The sequence below is a fragment of the Triticum urartu genome, chromosome 7A (genome assembly GCF_056163025.1).
Source record: "Triticum urartu cultivar PI428250 chromosome 7A, HENAU_Tu73, whole genome shotgun sequence".
Lineage (NCBI taxonomy): Eukaryota > Viridiplantae > Streptophyta > Magnoliopsida > Poales > Poaceae > Triticum > Triticum urartu.
Genome location: NC_141879.1, coordinates 606,469,876 through 606,497,677, shown reverse-complemented (window position 1 = coordinate 606,497,677; position 27,802 = coordinate 606,469,876). Strand labels below are relative to the sequence as shown.

Below are 27,802 nucleotides of genomic sequence, written 5' to 3'. Positions count from 1 at the left end.
CTCTCTTGTAATGGATTGAGTTTTCCCTTTGAAGTTATCTTATCGGATTGAGTCTTTAAGGATTTGAGAACACTTGATGTATGTCTTGCATGTGCTTATCTGTGGTGATAATGGGATATCACGTGATCCACTTGATGTATGTTTTGTTGATCAACTTGCGAGTTCCGTGATCGTGAACTTATGCATAGGGGTTGGCACACATTTTCGTCTTGACTCTTCGGTAGAAACTTTGGGGCACTCTTTGAAGTTCTTTGCGTTGGTTGAATAGATGAATCTGAGATTGTGTGATGCATATCGTATAATCATACCCATGGATACTTGAGGTGACATTGGAGTATCTAGGTGACATTAGGGTTTTGGTTGATTTGTGTCTTAAGGTGTTATTCTAGTACGAACTCTATGATAGATTGACAGAAAGAATAGCTTTGTGTTATTTTACTACGGACTCTTGAATAGATCGATCAGAAAGGATAACTTTGAGGTGGTTTCGTACCCTACAATAATCTCTTTGTTTGTTCTCTGCTATTAGCGACTTTGGAGTGACTCTTTGTTGCATGTTGAGGGATAGTTATATGATCCAATTATGTTATTATTGTTGAGAGAACTTGCACTAGTGAAAGTATGAACCCTAGGCCTTGTTTCGTAGCATTGCAATACCATTTGTGCTCACTTTTATCATTAGTTACCTTGCTGTTTTTATATTTTCAGATTACAAAAACCTATATCTACCATCCATATTGCACTTGTATCACCATCTCTTCGCCGAACTAGTGCACCTATACAATTTACCATTATACTGGGTGTGTTGGGGACACAAGAGACTCTTTGTTATTTGGTTGCAGGGTTGTTTGAGAGAGAGCATCTTCATCCTACGCCTCCCACAGATTGATAAACCTTAGGTCATCCACTTGAGGGAAATTTGCTACTGTCCTACAAACCTCTGCACTTGGAGGCCCAACAACGTCTACAAGAAGAATGTTGTGTAGTAGACATCAAGCTCTTTTCTGGCGCCGTTGCCGGGGAGGTTAGCGCTTGAAGGTATATCTTTTGATCTTGCAATCGAATCTTTTTGTTTCTTGTTTTATCACTAGTTTAGTCTATAAAAGAAAACTACAAAAAATGGAATTGAGTTTGCCTCATACGCTTCATCTTTTTAATATCTTTCGTGAGAATGATGGAAAGGAAAATTGTGCTCAAATTCTAGAAGAAGAAGTCTATAAAATGTTTGGCACTAAATCTTTGAATGATGAGGATGATTGCAATTTTGTTAGTATGAACTCTTTGAATACCCATAGTACTAATGATGATTGCACTAGTCATGATGAAAATGTCTCTTATAAGCATATCAACTTTTGTGGAGTGCATAGAGTTTGCAAGTACACACCAATTAGGGAAAATAGATTTTGCAAGAGGCATAAGTATTTAGAAACTAAATGGTTGCAAGAGATGCTAGATGTTTGTGCTGAAAATTTAAAATTTCTTAGCCATACTTGTGAACTTTGCAATGAACATGATCATTTCAGTACCCAATGCAAATTGTTTCATGATCGCATCGTGTCCAAAAATTGTGATGACTTGATTTCCCTTGCACATCATAATGAACTTAGTTTGCTCTTGGGTTATGAAGAAATGAAACGTATATCTAAGGTTATTCCAGAATTTGCCCTTGATAGAGTTCTTAATTTTGATCTAGAGGAAATTTATATGTATTGTGCGGTGAATTTCATTGAAAATCCATATATTTCCAAGTATATAAAGAAGAGAAAAGAAATAGAAGATGAAGAGAATACTAATGAAAGGGAAGAGACTTCCCAATATCCTCCTATTATTTCTTTAGATGAATCAAGGAACGAGGAGGAGCTTTCTATTCAACCAATCCCATTAATAAGGAGCTCAAAAGAGAGGGTTAAACCCACACATGATGTGAAGAAGAAAAAGAAAAGACGGAGAAGTAAAGGTAGAACGGTATCCCTCCCAAATGATGTTGCTCCTATTACTCATTGTGATGGTGATAATTGATATACTATCGGTGCTATCCATACTATTAATGATGAGAGTGATTATGCTTTTGATATGAAAAGGCCCAAGCTTGGGGATGCTATGTTTGATGAGAATGACATGTTTGAGAATGTATTTGCTGCAATTAATGTCTGCCACAAGCTTGGGGAAGCTATGTTTGATGAAGATGATATTTTTTGTCCCCCAAGTTTTGATGAGAAAATTTATTATGATGAAAGCATGCCTCCTATTTATGATGATTATATTGATGAAAGTGGATTCGGAGAGGTCATGACTTTATTTTGTGATGAATCCACTATTTCGGAAGAGGTTCCAATTGATTATGAGAATAAAGTTGCTACCTATGATGATTATTGTGATGACATGTATGCTATAAAGATTTATGATAACCATCAAACTTGTCATCATGATTTTAGTTTTCAATTGGATTATGCCTCACATGATAGTTATTTTGTTGAGTTTGCTCCCACTACTATTCATGAGAAGAAGTTTGCTTATGTGGAGAGTAATAAAAATTCTATGCTTGTGCATCATGAAAATAGTGCTTTATGTGATAGTTATATTTTTGAATTCATTCATGATGCTACTGAAAATTATTATGAGGGAGGAATATATGCTTGTAGGAGTTGCAATAATATCAAGTTTCCTCTCTATGTGCTTAAAATCTTGAAGTTTTTCTTGCTTTACCTTCCTACGCAAGTTGATTCTTGTTCCCATAACTTGTTTGCTCACAAAATCCCTATGCATAGGAAGTGGGTTAGACTTAAATGTGCTTGTCATATGCTTCATGATGCTCCCATTATGTTTCAAGTCTTATCTTTTATGCGAGCATCGTTCAAACCATCATGCCTAGCTAGGGGCGTTAAACGATAGCGCTTGTTGGGAGGCAACCCAATTTTATTTTTGTTCCTTGCTTTTTGTTCCTGTTTAGTAATAAATAAATCATCTACCTTTGTTATGATTGTGCTTTTTATGTTTTAATGTAACACCCACGATGCAGCTATATCTCCCACGTGTCGGGGCACGACTTAGAGGCATAACCGCATGGTAGGCATGTCACAAGAGGGGTAATCTTTACGCATCCCATGTACTAAATAAGAAGGGGATAAAGAATTGGCTTACAATCGCCACTTTGCACAAATACAAGTTAAAACATACATCATCCAGAGTACAATCAAGGTCCGTCTACAGAACCAAAATAAAAGAGGACAACACCAAATGCTAGATCCCCGATCGCCCAACTGGGCTCCACTACTGATCAACAGGAAACGAAACAAAACAACGATCAAGATCTTCACCGAGCTCCCACTTGATCTGGGTTGCGTCACCTCCACTGGTATCATTGGCACCTGCAACTGTTTGGAAGAATCTGTGAGTCACGAGGACTCAGCAATCTCACACCCGCGAGATCAAGACTATTTAAGCTTATGGGTAGGAAGGGTAGTGAGGTGGAGCTACAGCAAGCACTAGCATATATGGTGGCTAACATACGCAAATAAGAGCGAGAAGAGAAGAAATGCAACGGTCGTGAACTAGATTGATCAAGAAGTGATCCTGAAAGCTACTTACGTTCAAGCATAACACAAGACCGTGTTCACTTCCCGGACTCCACCGAGAAGAGACCATCATGGCTACACACGCGGTTGATTCATTTTAATTAAGTTAAGTATCAAGTTCTCTACAACCGGACATTAACAAAATCCCATTTGCCCATAACCGCGGGCCCGGCTTTTGAAAGTTCAAAACCCTGCAGGGGTGTCCCAACTTAGCCCATCACAAGCTCTCACAGTCAACGAAGGATATTCCTTCTCCCAGGAAGACCCGATCAGACTCGGAATCCTGGTTACAAGACATTTCGACAACGGTAAAACAAGAACAACAAAGCCGCCCGGATGTGCCGACAAATCCTGATAGGATCTGCACATATCTCGTTCTCAGGGCACACCAGATGAGCCAGACGTCGGGTTGGCATAGACCCTGGTTACCCAGGGGGCGCCGGACATCGCTCAGGTTGGACCAACACTTAGAGAAGCACTGGCCCGAGGGGGTTAAAATAAAGATGACCCTCGGGCTCCGGAAACCCAAGGGAAAAAGGCTAAGTGAGGCAAATGTAAAACCAAGGTTGGGCCTTGCTGGAGGAGTTTTATTCAAAGCGAACTGTCAAGGGGTTCCCATAACACCAAACCGTGTAAGGAACGCAAAATCAAGGAACATAACACCGGTATGACAGAAACTAGGGCGGCAAGAGTGGAACAAAACACCAGGCATAAGGCCGAGCCTTCCACCCTTTACCAAGTATATAGGTGCATTAATTAAATAAGAGATATTGTGATATCCCAACATAACCATGTTCCAACATGGAACAAACATCAGCTTCACCTGCAACTAACAACGCTATAAGAGGGGCTGAGCAAAAGCGGTAACATAGCCAAACAACGGTTTGCTAGGAAAGGTGGGTTAGAGGTTGACATGGCAAAATGGGAGGCATGATATAGCAAGTGGTAGGTATCGCGGCATAGCAATAGAGCGAGTAACTAGCAAGCAAAGATATAAGTGATTTTGAGGGTATGGTCATCTTGCCTGAGATCCCGCAAGGAAGAAGAACGAGTCCATGAAGAAGACAAACGGACGTAGTCGAACGGATCCTCACAACTCCGGAACGAAACCAAAGCTAACGAGAGTAGCAACCCGAAAATAAGCAAGCAACATAGTAAACAACCACCACATAAACATGGCATGATGCACAACGAAGTATGATGCATGTCCGGTTTCAAGAGGCATGGCATGGCAAAGTGCACAAGCAAAACTACAAGTTAAGTGGAGCTCAATATGCAACAAGTTGCATATTGACGAAACACCACAACAAGTTATTTAGTTCGATCTCGTTTATGTACCAAACAATATTAAATGTTGATTAACATGGCAAGAGGTGAAGCAAATGAAAACTACCTATCTAGGCAAGTTTAAATGAGGCCCGAACAACAAACAACAAGTCCGGAAACTCCTCATGTGCATATTTTAGGTTTGGTACTGCTCTGCCCTAAACCATATTTTAGAGTTGTTAAACATGCAAAGTAAAGCCACCATGTTATACTAGGCATTTTTCTACCCCATTTACATATAAAGTTTATTTATAACCGAGCTACGGTTAATTAGTTATGAATTAAATCATTTTAGCATGGCAATATAGCAAAACAAAGAAACAACAAGTTTAAACATTTTTAACATGCATCGAACTTGCAAATTATTGATCTACACAAAATTCTAAGCATTTTACATATAAAGTTTATTGGGTTTCGATGCACGGGTGAAAAGTTATTATATGCATGATGTTGGAGGGCTTTTCTATAAAACCACAGTCTCTGGAAAAAAGGAAAAACGTTCTAAGGAAAAAACACGAAACGGGTCGAAAGAGAGGTCGTCCCAACATTGCACAGGGGCGGGGGCTGCTCACCAGGCCTCATGGGCCGGACGGTGGAGGAAGGAGTTGGGCCGTGGATCTGGGCAGGCTGCGGGGCCCATCCAGGAAGGTGGCTGCGCTCGCCGTCTCCCACGCACAGGAGGTCGATCGAGGCCATGGCGAGGCCGGCGACGACTCCGGTGATGGGGAGGCCGGGACTGGCTCTGGGGATGGACGCAGGGGACAGATCTGGGCGTGGACCGCTCGATCCGATGGAGGGTAGCACCGGAGGAGGTCGGTGGAGGCGGATCCGGCCGGTGCTTTGCCGGATTCGGACAACGACGACGGTTGGCGGGACTCCAAGTGCGGAGGCGGAGCTTCCATGGCAGATAGAGGGAGAAAGGTTAGAGAGAAAAATGAAGGAGGAGGGAGAAGGAAGGAGCACGGGGGCGGCGACCTATGGGGAGCCGGCGACATGGCGGAGCACGACGCCAGCGAGGATTCGGCGAAGACGACGACCGGTGACGAGGTTGGGGCAGCGCTGGAGTAGGTAGCGTAGTTCGTGAGCTCAGGGAGGAGCCAGTGGAGCGCTCGGGCCCTGATGGGCTTCCCAGGGCCCGGTCCGGGTCTTGGCGGGCCCAAAGGCTTCACGGCGGCGCGGGGTGACCAGGGGGCGACGTGGAGGCGTGGGAGTGGCCCTGGGCGGCGGTGCAGGTGGCGGCCGGCCCTGTGGGACGGTGCCAAGTGGCGAGGAGGGGCTGGAGCGGCACGGAAATTGAGGGGAAGGGGGCTAGATGTAGGTGGAGGGCTAGGGATGCCCAAAAATGGCAAGGGGACTGTTTAAATAGTGTAGGGGTTAGGGTTTGGTGGGTTTGAGGCCGTTTCTGGACCCTCCGATCGCAATCAAACGGTTCCGGTCAGAGGGGGGTTAGGTGGGCTGCAGATGGGCTGTGTAGAGTGCGATGGCTGAGAGGAGAGAAAAGAAAGCAGCCCGTCAACGGTTTCCAGAGACCAAAAACGTCCGGCGTTTTGACCGACTATAATGCCGCTATAGTTATATGTTGGGGCGTCAAATGAACTCTGAATGCGATGACACTTGGCAGGCGGTCTACTGACAACATAATAAGACCGTGCGCCAACTTTCAACCCATTCCGAGAACATTTTCCGGCCACTTATAAAATAATATTTCGGACGTGCCGCGGGCGCGTGCAAATGTGTCTGGGCTCAGAACGGACAACGGACGGAACTGGGGGAACCCGGACGGATGCAAGTTTCGAAAACATGCAGATGCAATGCGGATGATGACATGGCAAGATGCAACACGCAAGCGAATGACATGGCAACGACAGCGAATAAATGGAAGACACCTGGCGCATCGGTCTCGGGGCGTCACAACACTCCACCACTACGAGAGGATCTCGTCCCGAGATCTAGGATGGCACCGGAGGGAAACGGAAGAGGAAGAGAAGAGGTAAAACTAAGTTTCTCCCTTAACAAACGAGTGAAACTGAAGAACCTTGAGAGGTTAAACAAATCGAAAGACAGAATACAACGAAGATGAACAAAGTTGCAAACACTCCGTTGGAAAAGAGGAGCAAGGAACATTACTAGAACCTTGTGGGTTGAAACACATAAGAAAAAGGTTTGCAATGGACAAGAAGTACATGCAAGCACTCCGGTAGAAACGAGATGTACAAAGAACGATAAGGATCAATTATGACAACACTCCGGTTGGAAATGGAAGGCAGTAATATGAACTTGGCAAAAATGAAGGCACTTGGATGAGAGTCCGGTTAGAAGAGGAATGATAGACATAACACTCCGGTTAAAACAAGATAAAGAAGGAATAAGAATGATATAATTTGGACAACACTCCGACTGTAAATGGAAAGAATTCAACATGAACTTGCAAAGATGAGAGGGTACTTGAAGAAATCAACAACTTCAACCGGAGCTATTGAAAGAAAAGCACAATGGGTAAGAAAGATTTCAGACAGCACTCCGGTTGAGAAGGGAGGCAAAACTTGATAAGATGAGAGAACTTGAATGAAGGACACGACACTCCGGTTAAATGGATAAGCAAAGGAAAGAACATGATCTTTGCAAAAAAAATGGGATGATGGGTCGAAGAGTGCAACATCACAATGTCTCCGGAACAAAAGAATAGAAGCTAGATTGTTGGGATAAAGGGACAGAGAATAAAATGACAACTTCTGCCACAAATGAGCTTGAAAAAGCATATTTAGGAGAAGGGTCAAACGGAGTTGTTTGGAAAAACCAACAACGAAATGAGTAAGCTTGTTGTGGGCTTATGGAAAACATCTCGAAATCTTGAGGTGAAATTCTGCCACAAATGAAAAACAATAGATAGGATTGATATCAACAAGGAGACGAGAAACTTATATCACCGGGAGGATAAATGAAGAACTTGGGTCATTTACAAGCACCATAAATAGCAACAATCCTTAGGGACAACTTTAGGTGAAATATAACCCAAGATAACTCCAACGAAGAGATTGATGGATTGAGAAAAGCTCATGCTCGAAGAAATTGATGGGTTTAACTATCTCATTCTTGACAACTGTTGAATCATGACACACGAAGGGAAATTGTCAAGAATGACATAACACCACCTCAAAAGATAAGAAAGAAAGAATTGCACTTCGGAATGCAAGATGAAGAATGCTTGAACTCCTCAAAACAAGACATGTGTTGAACACCATGTTTATTTGAGAGTATAGCTTGGCGGATCTTAACTTCGAGAGAAATCTTGAGGACAATTGAAGAATGAAAGAAATCCTTGATGAACCACCATGTAGAGCCTCCATGAAGAACTCCGGCAATAAAAGAATGATCAAACGAAAAGGGAAAGTTGAAAAGAACTCCAGGAGAAGCCTTGCAATGATTAGGTGAAGCTTTGAAATGATATAACCGAGAAAACTTGGAACTGAGGAAAGAAAGAAGAACAACTGAAATCAAGAATTTTGATGAACCTCTGGAATAAGGAATTAATCACTTGGATGAAACATGAATAAGAATTACATTATGCTTATCCTGCATCAATTAAATTGATGACAAGCAACGGATTTGGCATACTACTTATTCTCATAGAAAGGATTAAGAGAGATATTGTGCAAACTTGGGAAGGTCTTCAACGAACCACCAGTAGGATTGAAACAACGAATAAATCGATATGATAACGAAGGAAAAGAAATCTTGAATGAACCACCGTAAGAATTGAAAAACGAACGAAGTAAAGGGATGAATCACCGGTAAGAATTAGCAAATGAATGAAGATACATGAGAGAGTTTAGATATAAGAGAACGAAGAGATCATGAACTGATTAGAGGATATTTGATCGATGCACCGGTAATATTTGGAGAAACGAGAGCTGAAAGCTGGAATGAATTATTCTTAGATGATGTGCTCCATAGAAACAAACTGAAAAGACTCCTGAATTGCTCGATGGGTGAAAAGAATTTTCACAATCAAAATAATTATGAAAGGGTGGCAACAAGCTGGAATCACGAATCTTCGAGAGAATGGACAAGATTGAGAGAGAGAAAATCTTCTTCGGTCTTCAAATCCGAGAATGACGACGAGAAACACCACCATGAATTGTTGAGATACTCCGGGATGACGAACAGAAAGGTTGAGCCAACGGTGAAAAGAATTTGACAGATCTTGGAGAAAAAACATATGACTGATGATAATTCATTCTTACGTCAAACTTGGAGAAGAATTTGAGAGTAACACCAGGAAAATTAGAAGAGTTAGGTAAGATCCTGGGAAAAGACCTATGGGTTAGGGCCCACTCAAGAGGAACACCGTTGAATGTTTAAAAGAGAGATTGCACCGGTTGATTTAAATGGCTTGAATGAGGTAACAACCTCGAAAGATCTTGAATGAATGCAGAGTGGAAACACGAATCTTCGAGATATCTTCAGCACTCCGGAACAAATGAATAGTGAGAGGTGAATGATTAAGAGGTGCACCGGCATGAGAAAGCATTTCAAACAAGGAAAGGGATATGATCAACACCGAAAATTTGGATTGAATCCACCGGAGAAGAAATAGAACGAAGAATGGTGAACTTGTAGAGCATCTTCATGAGAACCACCGAGTAAGAACACTGAAATTAAGGAATGAAGAGACTTCACATCCATAAGATGGATACTTGATTAAGAAATCTGAGTCCTTGAAGAAAAAAGGGTGGGCGGGCGGGAAAAATAAAGGCAACTTGGGGACAGATGAAACGAACAACGTTGGGAAAACCGAGAGGTGATCTTGTGGATGTTGAAAATGATCGGATCCACTTGAAGAGAAACACGTTGGTTGGAAAAGAATTGACATGACAATCTCGATTATCATGAAGGATTAGTATTCACATAGAAGTGTGAGAACACCACTTAGAAAAGGTATGGAATCAACACTTGACTTCGAAGCAACTCGAATACCAAAAACCAAAACAAAATAAAGGATTGTCTTACAAAATAAGCCAGAAACAAACATATGATAGACCCCAAATCGTATCATGTGTTTGTTGGAAAGATATTCTAGGAGCTACTTGAATTCCCACTTATAAACTCCCGAAACTTTCTGGCTATGCAATCAGGTGTTCGGGATACAGGGGAAGCATAATATCTCACCCAAACTAACAATACCTACATTCAGTTGTATCCATCCTTCAACACATAACCAAGAAACCTTCGGAAATCGTGTACCTCAACCTTCGTAAAGCACCCATTATACGAGTTATGGCAATACTCCTGAACTCCCGCCCCAGTACTGGGTGGCGTCGAGGTTATCTCACCAACAACTACATAAAGGAGATTTTCGATGTTGGCGAAACTCAGGTATTCCAGAACTGCAACGATAAAATTGTGACGACAACACCTCGGAGCTCAACTCCCTGGGACACTGCCACAACCCCTAAATATCAGGAGGCACCAAGAACAATGTTCTCATCACAAAACCATCGGAATGATTCCAAGATACCCGCGTGATCCTAAATTTTTTTTCGTGAAATTTGAGGAGAGAAGAGTCAAAACTTGTATGTCAGGAGGCCTCACCAAAGCGACGAAGGGACTAAGGAGTAAAAAGAATCCTACTCTCCGATATATATATAATTCTAAGACTCAAAACATTTTGTTCTAGACTCAACAACGTCAGCGATTCGATCAAGCAGGGGGCTCCTAGGTTGGGGATGGCTCTGATTACCAACTTGTAACTCCCACGATGCGGCTATATCTCCCATCTGTCGGGGCACGACTTAGAGGCATAACCGCATGGTAGGCATGTCGCAAGAGGGGTAATCTTTATGCATCCCATGTACTGAATAAGAAAGGGATAAAGAGTTGGCTTACAATCGCCACTTCACACAAATACAAGTTAAAACATACATCATCCAGAGTACAATCAAGGTCCGTCTACGGAACCAAAATAAAAGAAGACAACCCCAAATGCTAGATCCCCGATCATCCCAACTGGGCTCCACTACTGATCAACAAGAAACGAAACAAAACAATGATCAAGATCTTCATCGAGCTCCCACTTGAGCTTGGTTGCATCACCTGCACTGGTATCATCGGCACCTGCAACTGTTTGGAAGAATATGTGAGTCACGAGGACTCAGCAATCTCACACCCGCGAGATCAAGACTATTTAAGCTTATGGGTAGGAAGGGTAGTGAGGTGGAGCTACAGCAAGCACTAGCATATATGGTGGCTAACATATGCAAATAAGAGCGAGAAGAGAAGCAATGCAACGGTCATGAACTAGATGTGATCAAGAAGTGATCCTGAAAGCTACTTACGTTCAAACATAACACAAGACCGTGTTCACTTCCCGGACTCCGCCAAGAAGAGACCATGGCTACACACGCGGTTGATTCATTTTAATTAAGTTAAGTATCAAGTTCTCTACAACCGTACATTAACAAAATCCCATCTTCCCATAACCGCGGGCATGGCTTTCGAAAGTTCAAAACCCTGCAGGGGTGTCCCAACTTAGCCCATCACAAGCTCTCACGGTCAACAAAGGATATTCCTTCTCCCAGGAAGACCCGATCAGACTCGGAATCCTGGTTATTAGACATTTCGACAATGGTAAAACAAAACCAGCAAAGCCGCCCGGATGTGCCGACAAATCCCGATAGGAGCTGCACATATCTCGTTCTCAGGGCACACCGAATAAGCCAGGCGTTGGGTTGGCATAGACCATGGTTTCCCAGGGGGCGCCGGACATCGCTCAGGTTGGACCAACACTTAGAGAAGCACTGGCCCGGGGGGTTAAAATAAAGATGACCCTCGGGTTCCGGAAACCCAAGGGAAAAAGGCTAGGTGAGGCAAATGTAAAACCAATGTTGGGCCTTGCTGGAGGAGTTTTATTCAAAGCGAACTGTCAAGGGGTTCCCATAACACCCAACCGCGTAAGGAACGCAAAATCAAGGAACATAACACCAGTATGACAGAAACTAGGGCGGCAAGAGTGGAACAAAACACCAGGCATAAGGTCGAGCCTTCCACCCTTTACCAAGTATATAGGTGCATTAATTAAATAAGAGATATTGTGATATCCCAACATAACCATGTTCCAACATGGAACAAACATCAGCTTCACCTGCAACTAACAACGCTATAAGAGGGGTTGAGCAAAAGCGGTAACATAGCCAAACAACGGTTTGCTAGGAAAGGTGGGTTAGAGGCTGACATGGCAAAATGGGAGGCATGATATAGCAAGTGGTAGGTATCGCGGCATAGTAATAGAGCGAGCAACTAGCAAGCAAAGATAGAAGTGATTTCGAGGGTATGGTCATTTTGCCTAAGATCCCGCAAGGAAGAAGAACGAGTCCATGAAGAAGAGAAACGGACGTAGTTGAATGGATCCTCACAACTCCGGAACGAAACCAAAGCTAACGAGAGTAGCAACCCGGAAAGAAGCAAGCAACATAGTAAACAACCACCACATAAACATGGCATGATGCACAACCAAGTATGATGCATGTCCGATTTCAAGAGGCATGGCATGGCAAAGTGCACAAGCAAAACTACAAGTTAAGTGGAGCTCAATATGCAATGAGTTGCATATTAACGAAACACCACAACAAGTTATTTAGTTCGATCTCATTTATGTACCCAACAATATTAAATGTTGATTAACATGGCAAGAGGTGAAGCAAATGAAAACTACCTATCTAGGCAAGTTTAAATGAGGCCGGAACAACAAACAACAAGTCCGGAAACTCCTCATGTGCATATTTTAGGTTTGGTACTACTCTGCCCTAATCCATATTTTAGAGTTGTTAAACATGCAAAGTAAATCCATCATGTTAAACTAGGCATTTTTCTACCCCATTTACATATAAAGTTTATTTAAAACTGAGCTATGGTTAATTAGTTATGAATTAAGTCATTCTAGCATGACAATATAGCAAAACAAAGCAAACAACAAGTTTAAACATTTTTCACATGCATGAAAGTTGCAAATTATTGATCTACACAAAATTCTAAGCATTTTACATATAAATTTTATTAGGTTCCGATGCACGGGTGAAAAGTTATTATATGCATGATGTTGTAGGGCTTTTCTATAAAATTGCAGTCTCTGGAAAAAAGGAAAAATGTTCTAAGGAAAAAACACAAAATGGGCCAAAACAGAGGCCGACACAACATTGCATAGGGGCGGGGGCTGCTCACCAGGCCTCATGGGCCGGACGATAGAGGAAGGAGTTGGGTCGTGGATCTGGGTAGGCTGTGGGGCCCATCCAGGGAGGTGGCGGCGCTCGCCGTCTCCCACGCACAGGAGGTCAATCGAGGCCATGGCGAGGCCAGCGACGACTCCGGCAACGGGGAGGCCGGGACTGGCTCCGGGGATGGACCCAGGGGACGGATCTGGGCATGGGCGGCTCAATCCGGTGGAGGGTAGCGCCGGAGGAGGTCGGTGGAGGCGGATCCGGCCGGTGCTTTGCTGGATACGGACAACGGCAACGGTTGGCGGGACTCTAAGTGCGGCGGCGGAGCTTCTATGGCAGAGAGAGGGAGAAAGGTTAGAGAGAAAAATGAAGGAGGCAGGAGAAGGAAGGAGCACAGGGGCGGCGACCTGTGGGGCACCGGCGACAAGGCGGAGCACGATGATGGCGAGGATTCGGCGAAGACGATGATCGGCGACGAGGTTGGGGCGGCGCTGGAGTAGGTAGCGCGGTTCGGGAGCTCGGGGAGGAGCCAGGGGAGCGATGGTGGAGCGCTTAGGCCCCGATGGGCTTCCCAGGGGCCGATCCGGGTCCTGGCGGACCCACGGGCTACGCGGCGGCGCAGGGTGACCAGGGGGCGACGTGGAGGCGTGGGAGTGGCCCTGGGCGGTGGCGCAGGTGGCGGCCGGCCCTGTGGGACAGCGCCAAGTGGCGAGGAGGGGCTGGAGCGGCGCGGAAATTGAGGGGGAGGGGGCTAGAGGTAGGTGGAGGGCTAGGGATGGCCAAAAATTGCAAGGGGACTGTTTAAATAGGGTAGGGGTTAGGGTTTGGTGGGTTTGAGGCCGTTTCTGGACCCTCCGATCGCAATCGGACGGTTCCAATCAGGGGGGTTAGGTGGGCTGCAGGCGGGCTGTGCAGAGTGCGATGGCTAAGAGGAGAGAAAAGAAAGCAGCTCGTCAACGGTTTCCGAAGACCGAAAACGTCCGATGTTTTGACCGACTATAATGTCGCTATAGTTATCCATTGGGGCGTCAAACGAACTCCGAATGCGATGAAACTTGGCAGGCGGTCTACTAACAACATAATAACATCGCACGCCAACTTTCAACCCATTCCGAGAACATTTTCCGGCCACTTATAAAATAATATTTCGGATGTGTCATGGGCGTGTGCAAGTGTGTCTGGGCTCAGAACGGATAACGGACGGAACTAGGGGAACCCAGACGGATGCAAGTTTTGAAAACATGCAGATGCAATGCGGATGATGACATGGCAAGATGGAACATGCAAGAGAATGACATGGCAACGACAGCGAATAACTGGAAGACACCTGGCGCATCGGTCTCGGGGCATCACATTTAATTAGTGTTTGTGCCAAGTAAAGCCTTTAGGATCTTCTTGGGTGATTGTTATGTGATCTAGCTGTAAAAAACAGAAAGTATGCGCTCACGAGAATAATTTTCATTTTTTACCAGAGAGCGATAAAATACCAATTCCACATGCAGTAGATTAATAAACAAATTCTCTAGGACTTCCTAATTTCTCAGGATTTTTGGGGTTCTAGAAGTATACGTTTGATACAGATTACTACAGACTGTTCTGTTTTTGACAGATTCTGTTTTCTATGTGTTGTTTGCTTATTTTGATGAATCTATGAGTAGTATAGGAGGGTATGAACCATAGAGAAGTTGGAATACAGTAGATATTACACTAATATGAATTTAGAATGAGTACACAACAGTACCTAAGTGGTGATTTATTTTCTTATACTAACGGAGTTTACGAGTTTTCTGTTAAGTTTTGTGTTCTGAAGTTTTCAAGTTTTGGGTAAAGATTTGATGGACTATGGAATAAGGAGTGGCAAGAGGCTAAGCTTGGGATGCCCAAGGAACCCCAAGGTAATATTCAAGGACAACCAAGAGCCTAAGCTTGGGGATGCCCCTGATGGCATCCCCTCTTTCGTCTTCATTCATCGGTAACTTTACATGGAGCTATATTTTTATTCACCACATGATATGTGTTTTGCTTGGAGCGTCATTTTATTTTTGTTTTGTTTTGCTTGCTGTTTTAATAAAATACCAAGATCTGAAACTCTTAAATGTTAGAGAGTCTTCACATAGTTACATAATTATTCGACTACTTATTGATCTTCACTTATATCTTTTGGAGTAGTTTGTCATTTGCTCTAGTGCTTCACTTATATCCTTTTAGAGAATGGTGGTGGTTTTATTTTATAGAAATTAATGAACTCTCATGCTTCACTTATATCATTTTGAGAGTCTTTAGAACAGCATGGTAGTTTGCTTTGGTTATGAATGTAGTCCTAATATGATAGGCATCCAAGAGGGATATAATAAAAACTTTCATATAAAGTGCATTGAATACTATGAGAAGTTTGATACTTGATGATTGTTTTGAGATATGAAGATGGTGATATTAGAGTCATGCTAGTTGAGTAGTTGTGAATTTGAGAAATACTTGTGTTGAAGTTTGTGATTTCCGTAGCATGCACGTATGGTGAACCGTTATGTGGTGAAGTCGGAGCATGATTTATTTATTGATTGTCTTCCTTATGAGTGGCGGTCGAGGACGAGCGATGGTCTTTTCCTACCAATCTATCCCCCTAGGAGCATGCGCGTAGTACTTTATTTCGATAATAATTGGTTTTTGCAATAAGTATGTGAGTTCTTTATGACTAATGTTGAGTCCATGGATTATACGCACTCTCACACTCCCACCATTGCTAGCCTCTCTTGTGCCGCGCAACTTTCGCCGGTACCATATCACCCACCATTACCTTCCTCAAAACAGCCACAATACCTACCTATTATGGCATTTCCATAGCCATTCCGAGATATATTGCCATGCTACTTTCCACCATTCCGTTTATTATGACACGCTCCATCATTGTCATATTGCTTTGCATGATCATGTAGTTGACATCGTATTTGTGGCAAAGCCACCGTTCATAATTCTTTCATACATGTCACTCATGAGTCATCGCACATCCCGGTACACCGCCGGAGGCATTCATATAGAGTCATATTTTGTTCTAAGTATCGAGTTGTAATTCTTGAGTTGTAAGTAAATAAAAGTGTGATGATCATCATTATTAGAGCATTGTCCCATGTGAGGAAAGGATGATGGAGACTATGATTCCCCCACAAGTCGGGATGAGACTCTGGACGAAAAATAAATAAAAAAGAAAAAAGAGGCCATAAAAAAGAGAAGTCCCAAGAAAAAAATGAGAGAAAAAGAGAGAAGGGGCAATGCTACTATCCTTTTACCACACTTGTGCTTCAAAGTAGCACAATGATCTTCATGATAGAGAGTCTCCTATGTTGTCACTTTCATATACTAGTGGGAATCTTTCATTATAGAACTTGGCTTGTATATTCCAATGATGGGCTTCCTCAAAATGCCCTAGGTCTTCTTGAGCAAGCGAGTTGGATGCACACCCACTTAGTTTCTTTTTGAGCTTTCATACACTTATAGCTCTAGTGCATCCGTTGCATGGCAATCCCTACTCACTCACATTGATATCTATTGATGGGCATCTCCATAGCCCGTTGATACGCCTAGTTGATGTGAGACTATCTTCTCCTTTTTGTCTTCTCCACAACCATCATTCTATTCCACCTATATATAGTGCTATGTCCATGGCTCACGCTCATGTATTGCGTGAAGATTGAAAAACTTTGAGAACATCAAAAGTATTAAATAATTGCTTGGCTTGTCATCGGGGTTGTGCATGATTTAAATATTTTGTGTGATGAAGATAGAGCATAGCCAGACTATATGATTTTGTAGGGATAGCTTTCTTTGGCCATGTTATTTTGAGAAGACATGATTGCTTTGTTAGTATGCTTGAAGTATTATTATTTTTATGTCAATATTAAACTTTTGTCATGAATCTTATGGATCTAAATATTCTTGCCACAATAAAGAAGATTACATGGATAAATATGTTAGGTAGAATTCCACATCAAAAATTCTGTTTTTATCATTTACCTACTCGAGGATGAGCAGGAATTAAGCTTGGGCATGCTGATACATCTCCAATGTATCTATAATTTTTGATTGTTCCATGCTATTATATTATTTGTTTTGGATGTTTATGGGCTTTATTCAACACTTTTGTATTATTTTTGGGACTAAACTATTAACCCAGAGCCTAGTGCCAGTTTCTGTTTTTCCCCTTGTTTCAGTGTTTCACAGAAAAGGAATATCAAATGGAGTCCAAACGGAATGAAACCTTCGGGAGCACGATTTTTTGGAACGAACGTGATCCAGGAGACTTGGAGTTGAAGTCAAGGAAGCTTCGAGGTAGCCACGAGGCAGGGAGGCACGCCTGCCCCCCTGGGCGCACCCCCCGCCCTCGTGGGCCCCTCATGGCTCCCCTGACCGACTTCTTTTGCCTATATATGTCCATATACCCTAAAAACATCAGAGAGCGGAATAGATTGGGAGTTCTGCCACCAGAAGCCTCCATAGCCACCGAAAACCAATCTAGACCCGTTCCAGCACCCTGCCGGAGGGGGGAATCCCTCTCCGGTGGCCACCTTCATCATCCCGACGCTCTCCATGACGAGGAGGGATTAGTTCACCCTCGGGGCTGAGGGTATGTACCAGTGGCTATGTGTTTGATCTCTCTCTCTCTCTCTCTCTCTCGTGTTCTTGAGGTGGTACGATCTTGATGTATCGCGAGCTTTGCTATTATAGTTGGATCTTATGATGTTTCTCCCCCTCTACTCTCTTGTAATGGATTGAGTTTTCCCTTTGAAGTTATCTTATCAGATTGATTCTTTAAGGATTTGAGAACACTTGATGTATGTATTGCATGTGCTTATCTGTGGTGAAAATGGGATATCACGTGATCCACTTGATGTATGTTTTGGTGATCAACTTGCGAATTCCGTGACCTCGTGAACTTATGCATAGGGGTTGGCACACGTTTTCGTCTTGACTCTCCGATAGAAACTTTGGGGCACTCTTTGAAGTTCTTTGTGTTGGTTGAATAGATGAATCTGAGATTGTGTGATGCATATCGTATAATCATACCCGTGGATACTTGAGGTGACATTGGAGTATCTAGGTGACATTAGGGTTTTGGTTGATTTGTGTCTTAAGGTATTATTCTAGTATGAACTCCTATGATAGATTGAACGGAAAGAATAGCTTTGTGTTATTTTACTACGGACTCTTGAATAGATCAATCAGAAAGGATAACTTTGAGGTGGTTTCGTACCCTACAATAATCTCTTCGTTTGTTCTCTGCTATTAGTGTCTTTGGAGTGACTCTTTTTTGCATGTTGAGGGATAGTTATATGATCCAATGATGTTATTATTGTTGAGAGAACTTGCACTAGTGAAAGTATGAACCCTAGGCCTTGTTTCGTAGCATTGGAATACCGTTTGTGCTCACTTTTATCATTAGTTACCTTGCTGTTTTTATATTTTCAGATTACAAAAACCTATATCTACCATCCATATTGCACTTGTATCACCATCTCTTCGCCAAACTAGTGCACCTATACAATTTACCATTGTATTGGGTGTGTTGGGGACACAAGAGACTCTTTGTTATTTGGTTGCAGGGTTGTTTGAGAGAGACCATCTTCATCCTAAGCCTCCCATGGATTGATAAACCTTAGGTCATCCAGTTGAGGGAAATTTGCTACTGTCCTACAAACCTCTGCACTTGGAGGCCCAACAACGTCTACAAGAAGGTTGTGTAGTAGACATCAGTCGTTCTGATTAACCTTCATGTACAAAGTATTTTCATCCGAGCTACGGATCATTTCATATTAATTTCTAAAGATTTAAATCATTGTTAGGATTTATTTAATTATTTTAAATCAACATTATCCAGAATAGTGTATGCTGATGTCAGCATGACGTCAGCAGTCAACAGGGCGTTGCCTGGGTCAAACTGACTTGTGAGTCCAGCATGTCATTGACTGTTTAGTTAACTAACAATAGTTAATTAGGTTAATTAGCTAATTAGGTTAATTAAACATAATTAATTAAATTAATTAATTGGTATCTTATTTTTAATTTTTTTAATTTTTGTTCTGTGGGCGGGGCCCATATGTCATAGGCCCAGAGGCCTTAACAGGCGCTGGGCAGACGGGCGACGGGCGCCTGGGCGGGCGCTTGCCCGCAGGGAGTGCGGCGGGGCCAGGCCAATGGCCAGGGCGGCCGCGGTGGCCGGCCGGCGTGGGGGTGATGGAGTGCGGGGCCGGCAACGAGCGGGCGCGCGGGTGGCAGAGGAGCAGCAGCAGGGGAGACGGAGCACGGCGGCGACGGCAGCGCAGCGGTGGGGTGTGGGCGCGCGGCCAGCGCAGCTACGACGCGGCACGGGAACAGCAGGGGGCTTAGTGAGTGCGTGGGTGGCCGCGGGTGGCGCAACCGCGGTGAGCGCGAGGTGGAGCGATGGTCGGCGGCGGGAGCAGTGGGGCGCGGTCGCAGCGGGGAGAAGGCACAGGCGAGCGGGGCAGGGGAAAGCGGAGCGAGCGGCGAGGGGACGAGGCCGTGGTGGGGCGGCATGGCAAGTGCGGTGCGGCGGCTGCCACAGGGTGCAGCAGCAGGGGAGGTCCGGGGCCGTCGTGGCCGGCGTGCATGACGGCGAAGGCGACTAGGTGAGGTGGGGTGGGAAACGACGACGCGGCCGGCACGGCTGTGAGCACGCGGGCGCGGGCGACGTGGCAGGTGAGCGGGGCAGCCAGAAGGCGAGCGGGGGAAGATGTCGTGCGCCGTGGTGGCCACTGAGGGGTGGCCGCAGCGTTGTCCCAAGCGGCAGCCAGGCGCGGGAGCGCGCGCGAAGGTGCGTCCGTGGGCGCTATGGGGCCATGGTGAGCGCGGGGCGAGGGAGAGAGGAGGACCAGGGTCCTCACCGGGGGCTGTAGGGGTTCGGGCAGCGGTGTGTGAGGAGGAGGATGGAGATGGCGTGTCGCAAGGGAGGCAGGCCGTCGTGGTGGCTCCGGGTGGCGACGGGGTCCGGTGAGTCGGGGAGGCCTTCGAGCGGCAGCGGACGGGGCGCGGTCATCGGGGTCGTTGCCCCGATCCAGATCCAGCGGGAGGGAGAGGAGAGGAGTGGGGAACATGGGGGTTAGGGTTTGGGGGAACGAGGCCATATAGGCCAGGGGGTTGGGGTGGGCCGGCCTGGCTGTTGTCTGGGCCAAGGCCCAGGGAAAAGGGGGGTTTTCTCTTGTTTTATTTTCAGTTTTGCCTTTTTCTTTTCTTTATTTTCCTTTTTCTGTTTTATTTATTTAGAGCATTTTAGCATTTTCTAAAAATGAGTTTCCTCCGCTATTATTACCTGTGCAGTATTTGGCATCAACCGAGCATTTTTGTTTCAATGTTTGAAAACTTTTATTGTTTGTCGTGACTTTGAATTTGAATTTTGACTGGTTTCGAATCAACGTGAGTTTAGCAGCATTAACCGTGGTGACCTGGCAACATTAATAGGGAATTACTGTAGCTTAAATATTCGGCCGTCACAGAGGACGACCAGCACATCTAACAGCTATTGGACTTAGTATAGTTTTACTTCTTGGTGGCCCATTAGAAGGTGCATCTTCCTGCAATTGATCTTCTTGTGTACCGGCCTTATCCTTGTTATTTTCAGAACTTGAGTTGCTACTGTACTTAATTTGGAAGGTGCGGAGATCTTCAGTCAAGGAATTGAAAAAATCATCTGACATGGCGCCTATATCTGCAGTTGGGTAGATAGAACTACACAAACTATCAAAACTTTTTGCAACAGGAGTGTCTTCCATGCCGCCATATGTGCATCTGATAAAGTTATGTTTTCTTTTCACATTTTTTTCCACCGCTCAAGGATGTATTTTGGAGGAACCTCCTTGATTTTCTTCTGTGTGAGCACACATAACACATGCCTACAGAGAATACCTCTAAACTCGAAGTGGGCACATGAACACTTAACTTCAAACTCTTCCTCATTGAAATAAACATGGTACACAATATCTTTTCTCCATCCTTTTTCTTCGTCAATTAGCACATCCTCGGTTATCTCGTGCGTTTCTATTGGCCCTTCTTTTTGTATCAACTTCTGCTCACAGTACATAATATCTGTTAGCTCTTCTTGAAATTCTTTGAACTTCGAATTTGTATAGATTGATTGAAATTGCTTCTCGATGTCAAATCTTGTGATAGAAGGTATGGTTGAATTGAAAGAATTGAAATCGGCAATATTCCCCTTCTCAACTTTATCACGAAGAACATTCTTGTATTGGCTAACAAAATGCTTCAATGTAGTTTTTTCATTAACATACCAATCAAAGAAGGCATTCATACTCTCACTACGTTGTGCAGTAGACATACCTGCCCAAAAGGCGTCTTTCACAAATGCTGGAACCCAACGGTGCCGATATTCATAAATCCCTTTAAGCCATTCATTATCTCCAATATCATACTTCTCAAGCATATGTAGCCAAGAAACTTCAAACTCTGTAATTGTTAATGAATCATAAACTGCCTTGCCAACATCAACTTTGATGTGATCATATTCTTCATATCCACCTAACTTCTTTGGTATTTTTTTCATAATATGCCACATGCACCATCTGTATCGAAATTCTGAAAAACTATTGCCACGGCATTTTGAATTGATTTTGCTTGATCGGTAACAACATCTTTTGGTGGACGATTTGACATACATGTGAGCCATGCTTGAAATAACCAAACAAATGTTGCAGTATCTTCATTTGATAATAAAGCACATCCTAGCAGTACTGATTGACCATGATGATTCACTCCAACAAAACAAGCAAAAAGGCATATCATATTTGTTCATCAAATATGTTGTGTCAAAAGTGATGACGTCATGAAAAGAGTCATACACTGCTCTACTTCTAGCATCGGCCCAAAATACATTCCTAAGTCGTGATTCATCATCAACATCCATGACACTAAAAAAGTTTGGGTTGTCGGATTGCATTTTGACGAAATAGTCACGAACCGCTTCAGCATCACCAGTGCCAAGTTTCAACCTTCTTGTTTTCTCTAGATAATGCAAGAATCTTTCTCACCAACAGTTAGGTTGTCCTGACCATCTGCTGCCACAACAAGAGAATTGAAGTTCTTGTTTACTCGAATTCCAGCCCGGTCATTCAACTCAAGCTTTCGCTTGACATGAAGATCTAACCTTTTGTTGCATCTGAATAACCAAGATTTTTGTGTACTTAATGGATGATTATGATCCAAAATGACAGTTGAAAGATAAAGCTTTCCATGGGGACCACGAGCAATATTAATTTTATCTTTGCATCCTAACCCGGCTGATGGATTTGGCCTCAACATATTTCTTGATTTGGACTGAGTCTTACCATTGCGAGTGCAGGAAAGTGTAAGGTACTTCAGTTGTCCATTAGCATCAGTATTGGAACTTATTTTCATCACACCAAAGCCTTTCGCTTTAGCATATTTTGTGTAGTACTCTCGCACGTCATTCTCATTATCAAAGGTCATTTCCAATTCTGGTTCTCCAAGTAACGCATGCGGCTAAGCTTCACCATGGTGATGTTCAACTTCCACATTGTTTCCATTTTGTTCCTTAATGTCGTCATCATCGCTTGATATAGACATGTCACTTGATTCTTGAACACCACAAGTTCCATCATCCATTCCTGTAGACCATGAATATTTTAATCATTCTTGTTTGAAGGGAATATAACTAAACTGAATGGTAGTAACAAATTGACCTGAAGATTGGCATGTTAAACTGAACTATGAAACTGTATGTTGAACTTTACAAAATGTATACACTCAGAAACAATCATAAGAATTTTGCTGTTTTGATGTGGCATGATATAGTATTGTACAAACCATTTGTAACCTTCATCTCTCATAAGTCCGATTAGCCTTATCTAGTACTTCAAGGTTTACTAAAAATAACTCGCATATGACTTTGATCAAGATGGACAACTCACGTACATGGCTTTGATCTACAGATACTCTGCTTCGGCCGGGTAAGCCTTCCTCTGGATGCTCCGGCCGGGCATGGTCCAGATAACCAGCTCCACATGTTAGAAGATATTGTATATAGGGATGGCAATTTTATCCATGGATCTGGATACCCATGGATACCCGACCCAGTTGGGCAAGGGTATGGAGCACATTTCTGCCCATGGGTCCGTGGATATGGATACCCATGAACAGACAGGTTTGGCATGGTTATAGTTTGTGCTCCATGGATATCCAATGGATACTCGTATGACATGTGGGGCCAAATTCCAGTGACAGTAGAAAGAGCGAATCAATGGGAGATGGCAGGAAATATGCAACTTGTGCCATGAGCTATATGCTACATAATCAACCTCTGGTATGTCACACTTAAGGACTCATCGTATTACTTGTTACCTACTTATGCATGTAGCTTATGTTATCATTTGTGAGTGAATGATGATGAGTTGATTTGATCTTTGGGAAGGCTTCATGCTGACTTTTCTATGCCCATGGAGCTCCATGGGTATGTGGGTATCCAGCGGGTTTGGGCATGGGAACAAGTTGTGCCCATGGATAATTTGGTGGATGTGCGGAGGGTAGGAAGATGGGTCATGGGTTGGATTTGGACCAGCTCCACCCGCCCCAAACCCGACCCATTGCCATCCCTAATTGTATAGGGATAGGAAAGGTGTTTAACTTGTATCTCTTTTTATCTCTTCTTCTATTCTATCTCCTCAAACCTCCTGTAACAATCACGATCGATCTCCTCTCGATCTGATTCTTGTAAGCCACGGCACACAACATATATATACAACCGCGGCCCGAGCAAAGGGTTCGACGCTTCCATCTAGTTTTATATGGTAACAGCGCCTCTTCCTCGATAGATTGGATAGAGATCACATCTAGCTACCCAGGCGAGCGCAGCTATGACCACCACCTCCGCCGCCATGACGTCGAGCACCATGGGTGCCCTCACCACCGACTCCTCCTCCTCCACTTTTGCATCATCATCCACTTCCACTTCCACCAACTCCTTCCTTGGATTGCCGCCGCAAGAGAAGCTGATGAGAGGCAACTTCCTCCTCTGGAAGGCTATTATCCTACCCCAGATTAAGGGCGCGCAGATGGAGCACTATCTTGATGCAAAGAGTCCAGCGCCGCCACCCACCCTCACCATTACCAAGGACGGCAAAGAAGAACAGGTGGTGAACTTTGCCAGATCCCTCTGGTACGCATAGCAGGAATAACTCTAAGGTTACTTGATGGGCTCCCTCTCCCGCGACATCCTTGCACAGGTGGCCACGCTCCAGACTCCGGCGGAAGTCTGGCACGCCATCCACGACATGTTCACCGCCCAGAGCCAAGCACAAGCAATCAATACTCGCATCGATCTTACGAACATTTAAAAAGGTAACATGACTATGGCAGAATATCTTGGCAAGATTAAGAGCCTCGCCGATGAAGTTGCATGCACTGCCACCGCGCTCTCCGATCCGGAGATCGTGTCCAAGATCTTGGCCGAACTGGACATGGATTATAATCTAGTCGTCTTGGCCCTTGCCGCTCGGGTGGAACCGATCACCGTCCAGGAGCTGTATAGTCAGCTCCTGAGCTTCGACGCCCGCCTCAGTCTTCTTCATGGTGCCGCTTTTCACCAATCCTCCGCCAACGCCGTCTCGCGTGGACGCGGCCGTGGGCGCAGTCACCATGCGCAACGCAGCGGTGGGCGCGGGCGCAGCAACTCCCAGGGCAACAGCAGCTACACCAACAACTACGGCAACACAGGAGGCGGCAGCTACAACAACTCCGGCAACAGAACAGGGGGTGGTGGCTTCAACATCAACACTAGCCGCTGCCCCTCCTCATCTTCTTGTGGTCATCCTTGCTGTCAACTCTGCAAGAAGGCTGGCCATGAGGTTATGGATTGCTGGCACCGCTATGATGAAGACTTTGTTCCAGATTCTCGCCAGGTTGCTGCAGCCATGCGTGAGCAAGGAGGAGATGGAGTGTGGTATGTTGATTCTGGTGCCACCGATCATGTTACAAGTGAGCTAGAGCAGCTTTCTCTTCGTGAAAAATATCATGGCAATGATCAGATTCACACCACAAGCGGTGGAGGTATGGATATTTGACACATTGGTCAAGCTTTTATTAATTCCCCTGTGCTTAAACGTGATCTAGTCTTAAAAGATATTCTTCATCTTCCTCAAGCCGACAAAAACCTTGCCTCTATGTCTCGTTTAGCCACTGATAATAATGTCTTCTTTGAAACTCACCCTCCTTACTTTTTTATAAAGGATCGGGCAACGAGGGAACTTCTACACCACAGTAGATGCATTGGCGGCCTCTACCCCATCACATCCGAAGCACTTAGTCGCAAGCATCGTCAGGTCTACTCCGTCATCAAGCCCTCTTTGGCAAGGTGGCATCAACGTCTAGGACATCCTTCTTCGGTCATAGTTAAGCAAGTAGTCAATAAAGGCAAACTTTCTTTGTCACATAGTCCTATTAGTGATTCGGTTTGTGAAGCTTGTCAATGTGCCAAGAGTCACCAACTTCCCTATCCTAAGTCCAGTAGTGTTTCTCATGCTCCTTTAAAGCTTATTTTCAGTGATGTATGGGGACATGCCAGAGATTCTTTTGGCAGAAAAAAAAATTATGTCTGTTTTATCAATGATTATAGCAAGCTTACTTGGATTTATTTACTTAAACATAAATCTGAAGTCTTCTCTATATTCCAAGAGTTTCAAAAACTTGTTGAAAGACACTTTGACAGAAAAATCTTGACAGTCCAAAGTGACTGGGGAGGGGAGTATGGGAAGCTCAACTCCTTTCGTAGCATGGGCATTGCTCACCATGTGTCTTGTCCCCATGCTCATAAACAGAATGGCTCTGCCGAGCGTAAACATCGCCACATTGTTGAAGTTGGCCTCCCTTTACTTGCTCATGCCTCCATGCCTCTTAAATATTGGGATGAAGCTTCAATCACTGCCACATACCTTATTAATCGTTTGCCTAGCAAAGTTATTGGCAATTCTACTCCTTTGGAACGTCTTTATCATCAAAAACCAGATTATAACTCTCCCAAAACTTTTGGGTGTGCATGCTATCCCAATCTTCGTCCATACAATCATCATAAGCTTGAGTTTTGTTCTACTCAATGTGTTTTTCTTGGCTATAGCAATCTTCACAAAAGGCTACAAGTGCCTAGAAGTTGCTACTGGACGTATTTATATTTCTAGAGATGTTGTTTTTGATGAAAATCTTTTTTATGTTTGCCAAGCTTCATCCAAATGCAGGCGCCCTTCTCCGTGCTGAAATAGCCCTTCTTCCTGATCACGGGGGTGAATTAACTATAGCTGATCATGTGAAAAATTCCATAGAAACTTGTATTTCTGCAGATTCTGGCCGTCATTTTATGTGTGCAGGTCCGGACGAAATAAGCACAGGATCCAACACTGATTCGGCTGGCAGTAGCGCCGGATCCCATCATGGTTCCCGCGTCAGAGCTGCAGTCCCTGACGGTGTGTGATCCCAGGAGGATTGCTCTCCCCTGCATGCATCTCCTCGCGCGCGAGCGGCCGACCGGGTGGACCCCGCCTATCCCGATGCACGGTTGGCTGAGGTCGCCAGCCCAGGCGCGGGCACAGGCGCGCGCGTGGCCGACAGCCCCCACATGGTGGAGCCCACCAGCTCAGGCGCGGGCGGGACCTTATCACCGCGTGCCACTTGTCCGCGGGATGACGAGGCGCGGGACGACACGACAACTGATTCGCGTGCGCCATCAGGTGCAGGTACAGAATCGTCCTTGGATCTGGTGCCTGGATCTTCTATGGATAACTCTGCCTCTCCGAATGCTTCCGGATCATTTGTGCCCACATCAGCAGCTCCTTCTCAGGCTCCTCGTCGACACACCCGATCACAGTCAGGTATCGTCAAAAATAAAGAGTACAAAGATGGTACGGTCCGATATGATCGAGTCAAATGTGCTTTTCTAAGGAGTGTCGGAGAACCAGTTAATTTGCATGATGCTCTAGGTCATAAAGAATGGAAAGAGGCTATGGATAATGAATATGATGCGCTTATGAAAAATAGAACTTGGCACTTGGTACCTTCAAGGAAGAGCAACAATGTCATAGATTGCAAATGGGTATATAAGATAAAAAGGAAATATGATGGAAGTATAGACAGATATAAGGCTAGATTAGTTGCCAAAGGGTTTAAACATAGATTTGGTATTGATTATGAAGATACATTTAGTCCTGTTGTTAAGGCAGCTACCATTCGACTTGTATTCACTAGTGTAGAACCGGGATGTATCACCGGTTCGTAAGGGCCTTTAGTGCCGGTTTTGCAACCGGAACTAAAGGGTGGGGACAAAAGGTCCCCCCCTTTAGTACCGGTTCTGCACGAACTGCCGCTAAAGGGCCACCACGTGGCATGAGCCAGCGTCGAGGGCAGGGAGACCTTTAGTACCGGTTGGTAACACGAACCGGTGCTAAAATGTTTGGGGGGTTTTGGTTTCATGATTTCTTTTTCCTTTAATTTTGTGTTTTCCATTTAATTATTTTTTGTTTGCTGCTATTTTATGATACTACATATTGTACATGTTATGCATATATAAATATATATATATATATCATCGAATGTCTCACAACCACCATTATTCACACACACACACATGTGTGTATATATACATACAATTAGGTATATATACAATTT

At 44.2% G+C, this 27,802-nt stretch overlaps 1 pseudogene; it reads right to left on the bottom strand.

Annotated features, from left to right (window-relative positions):
* Positions 1 to 22,759, bottom strand: part of LOC147960650 (protein FAR1-RELATED SEQUENCE 6-like) — a 74,808-nt pseudogene extending 52,049 nt beyond the window's left edge.
* Positions 22,760 to 27,802: the final 5,043 nt, after the last annotated feature.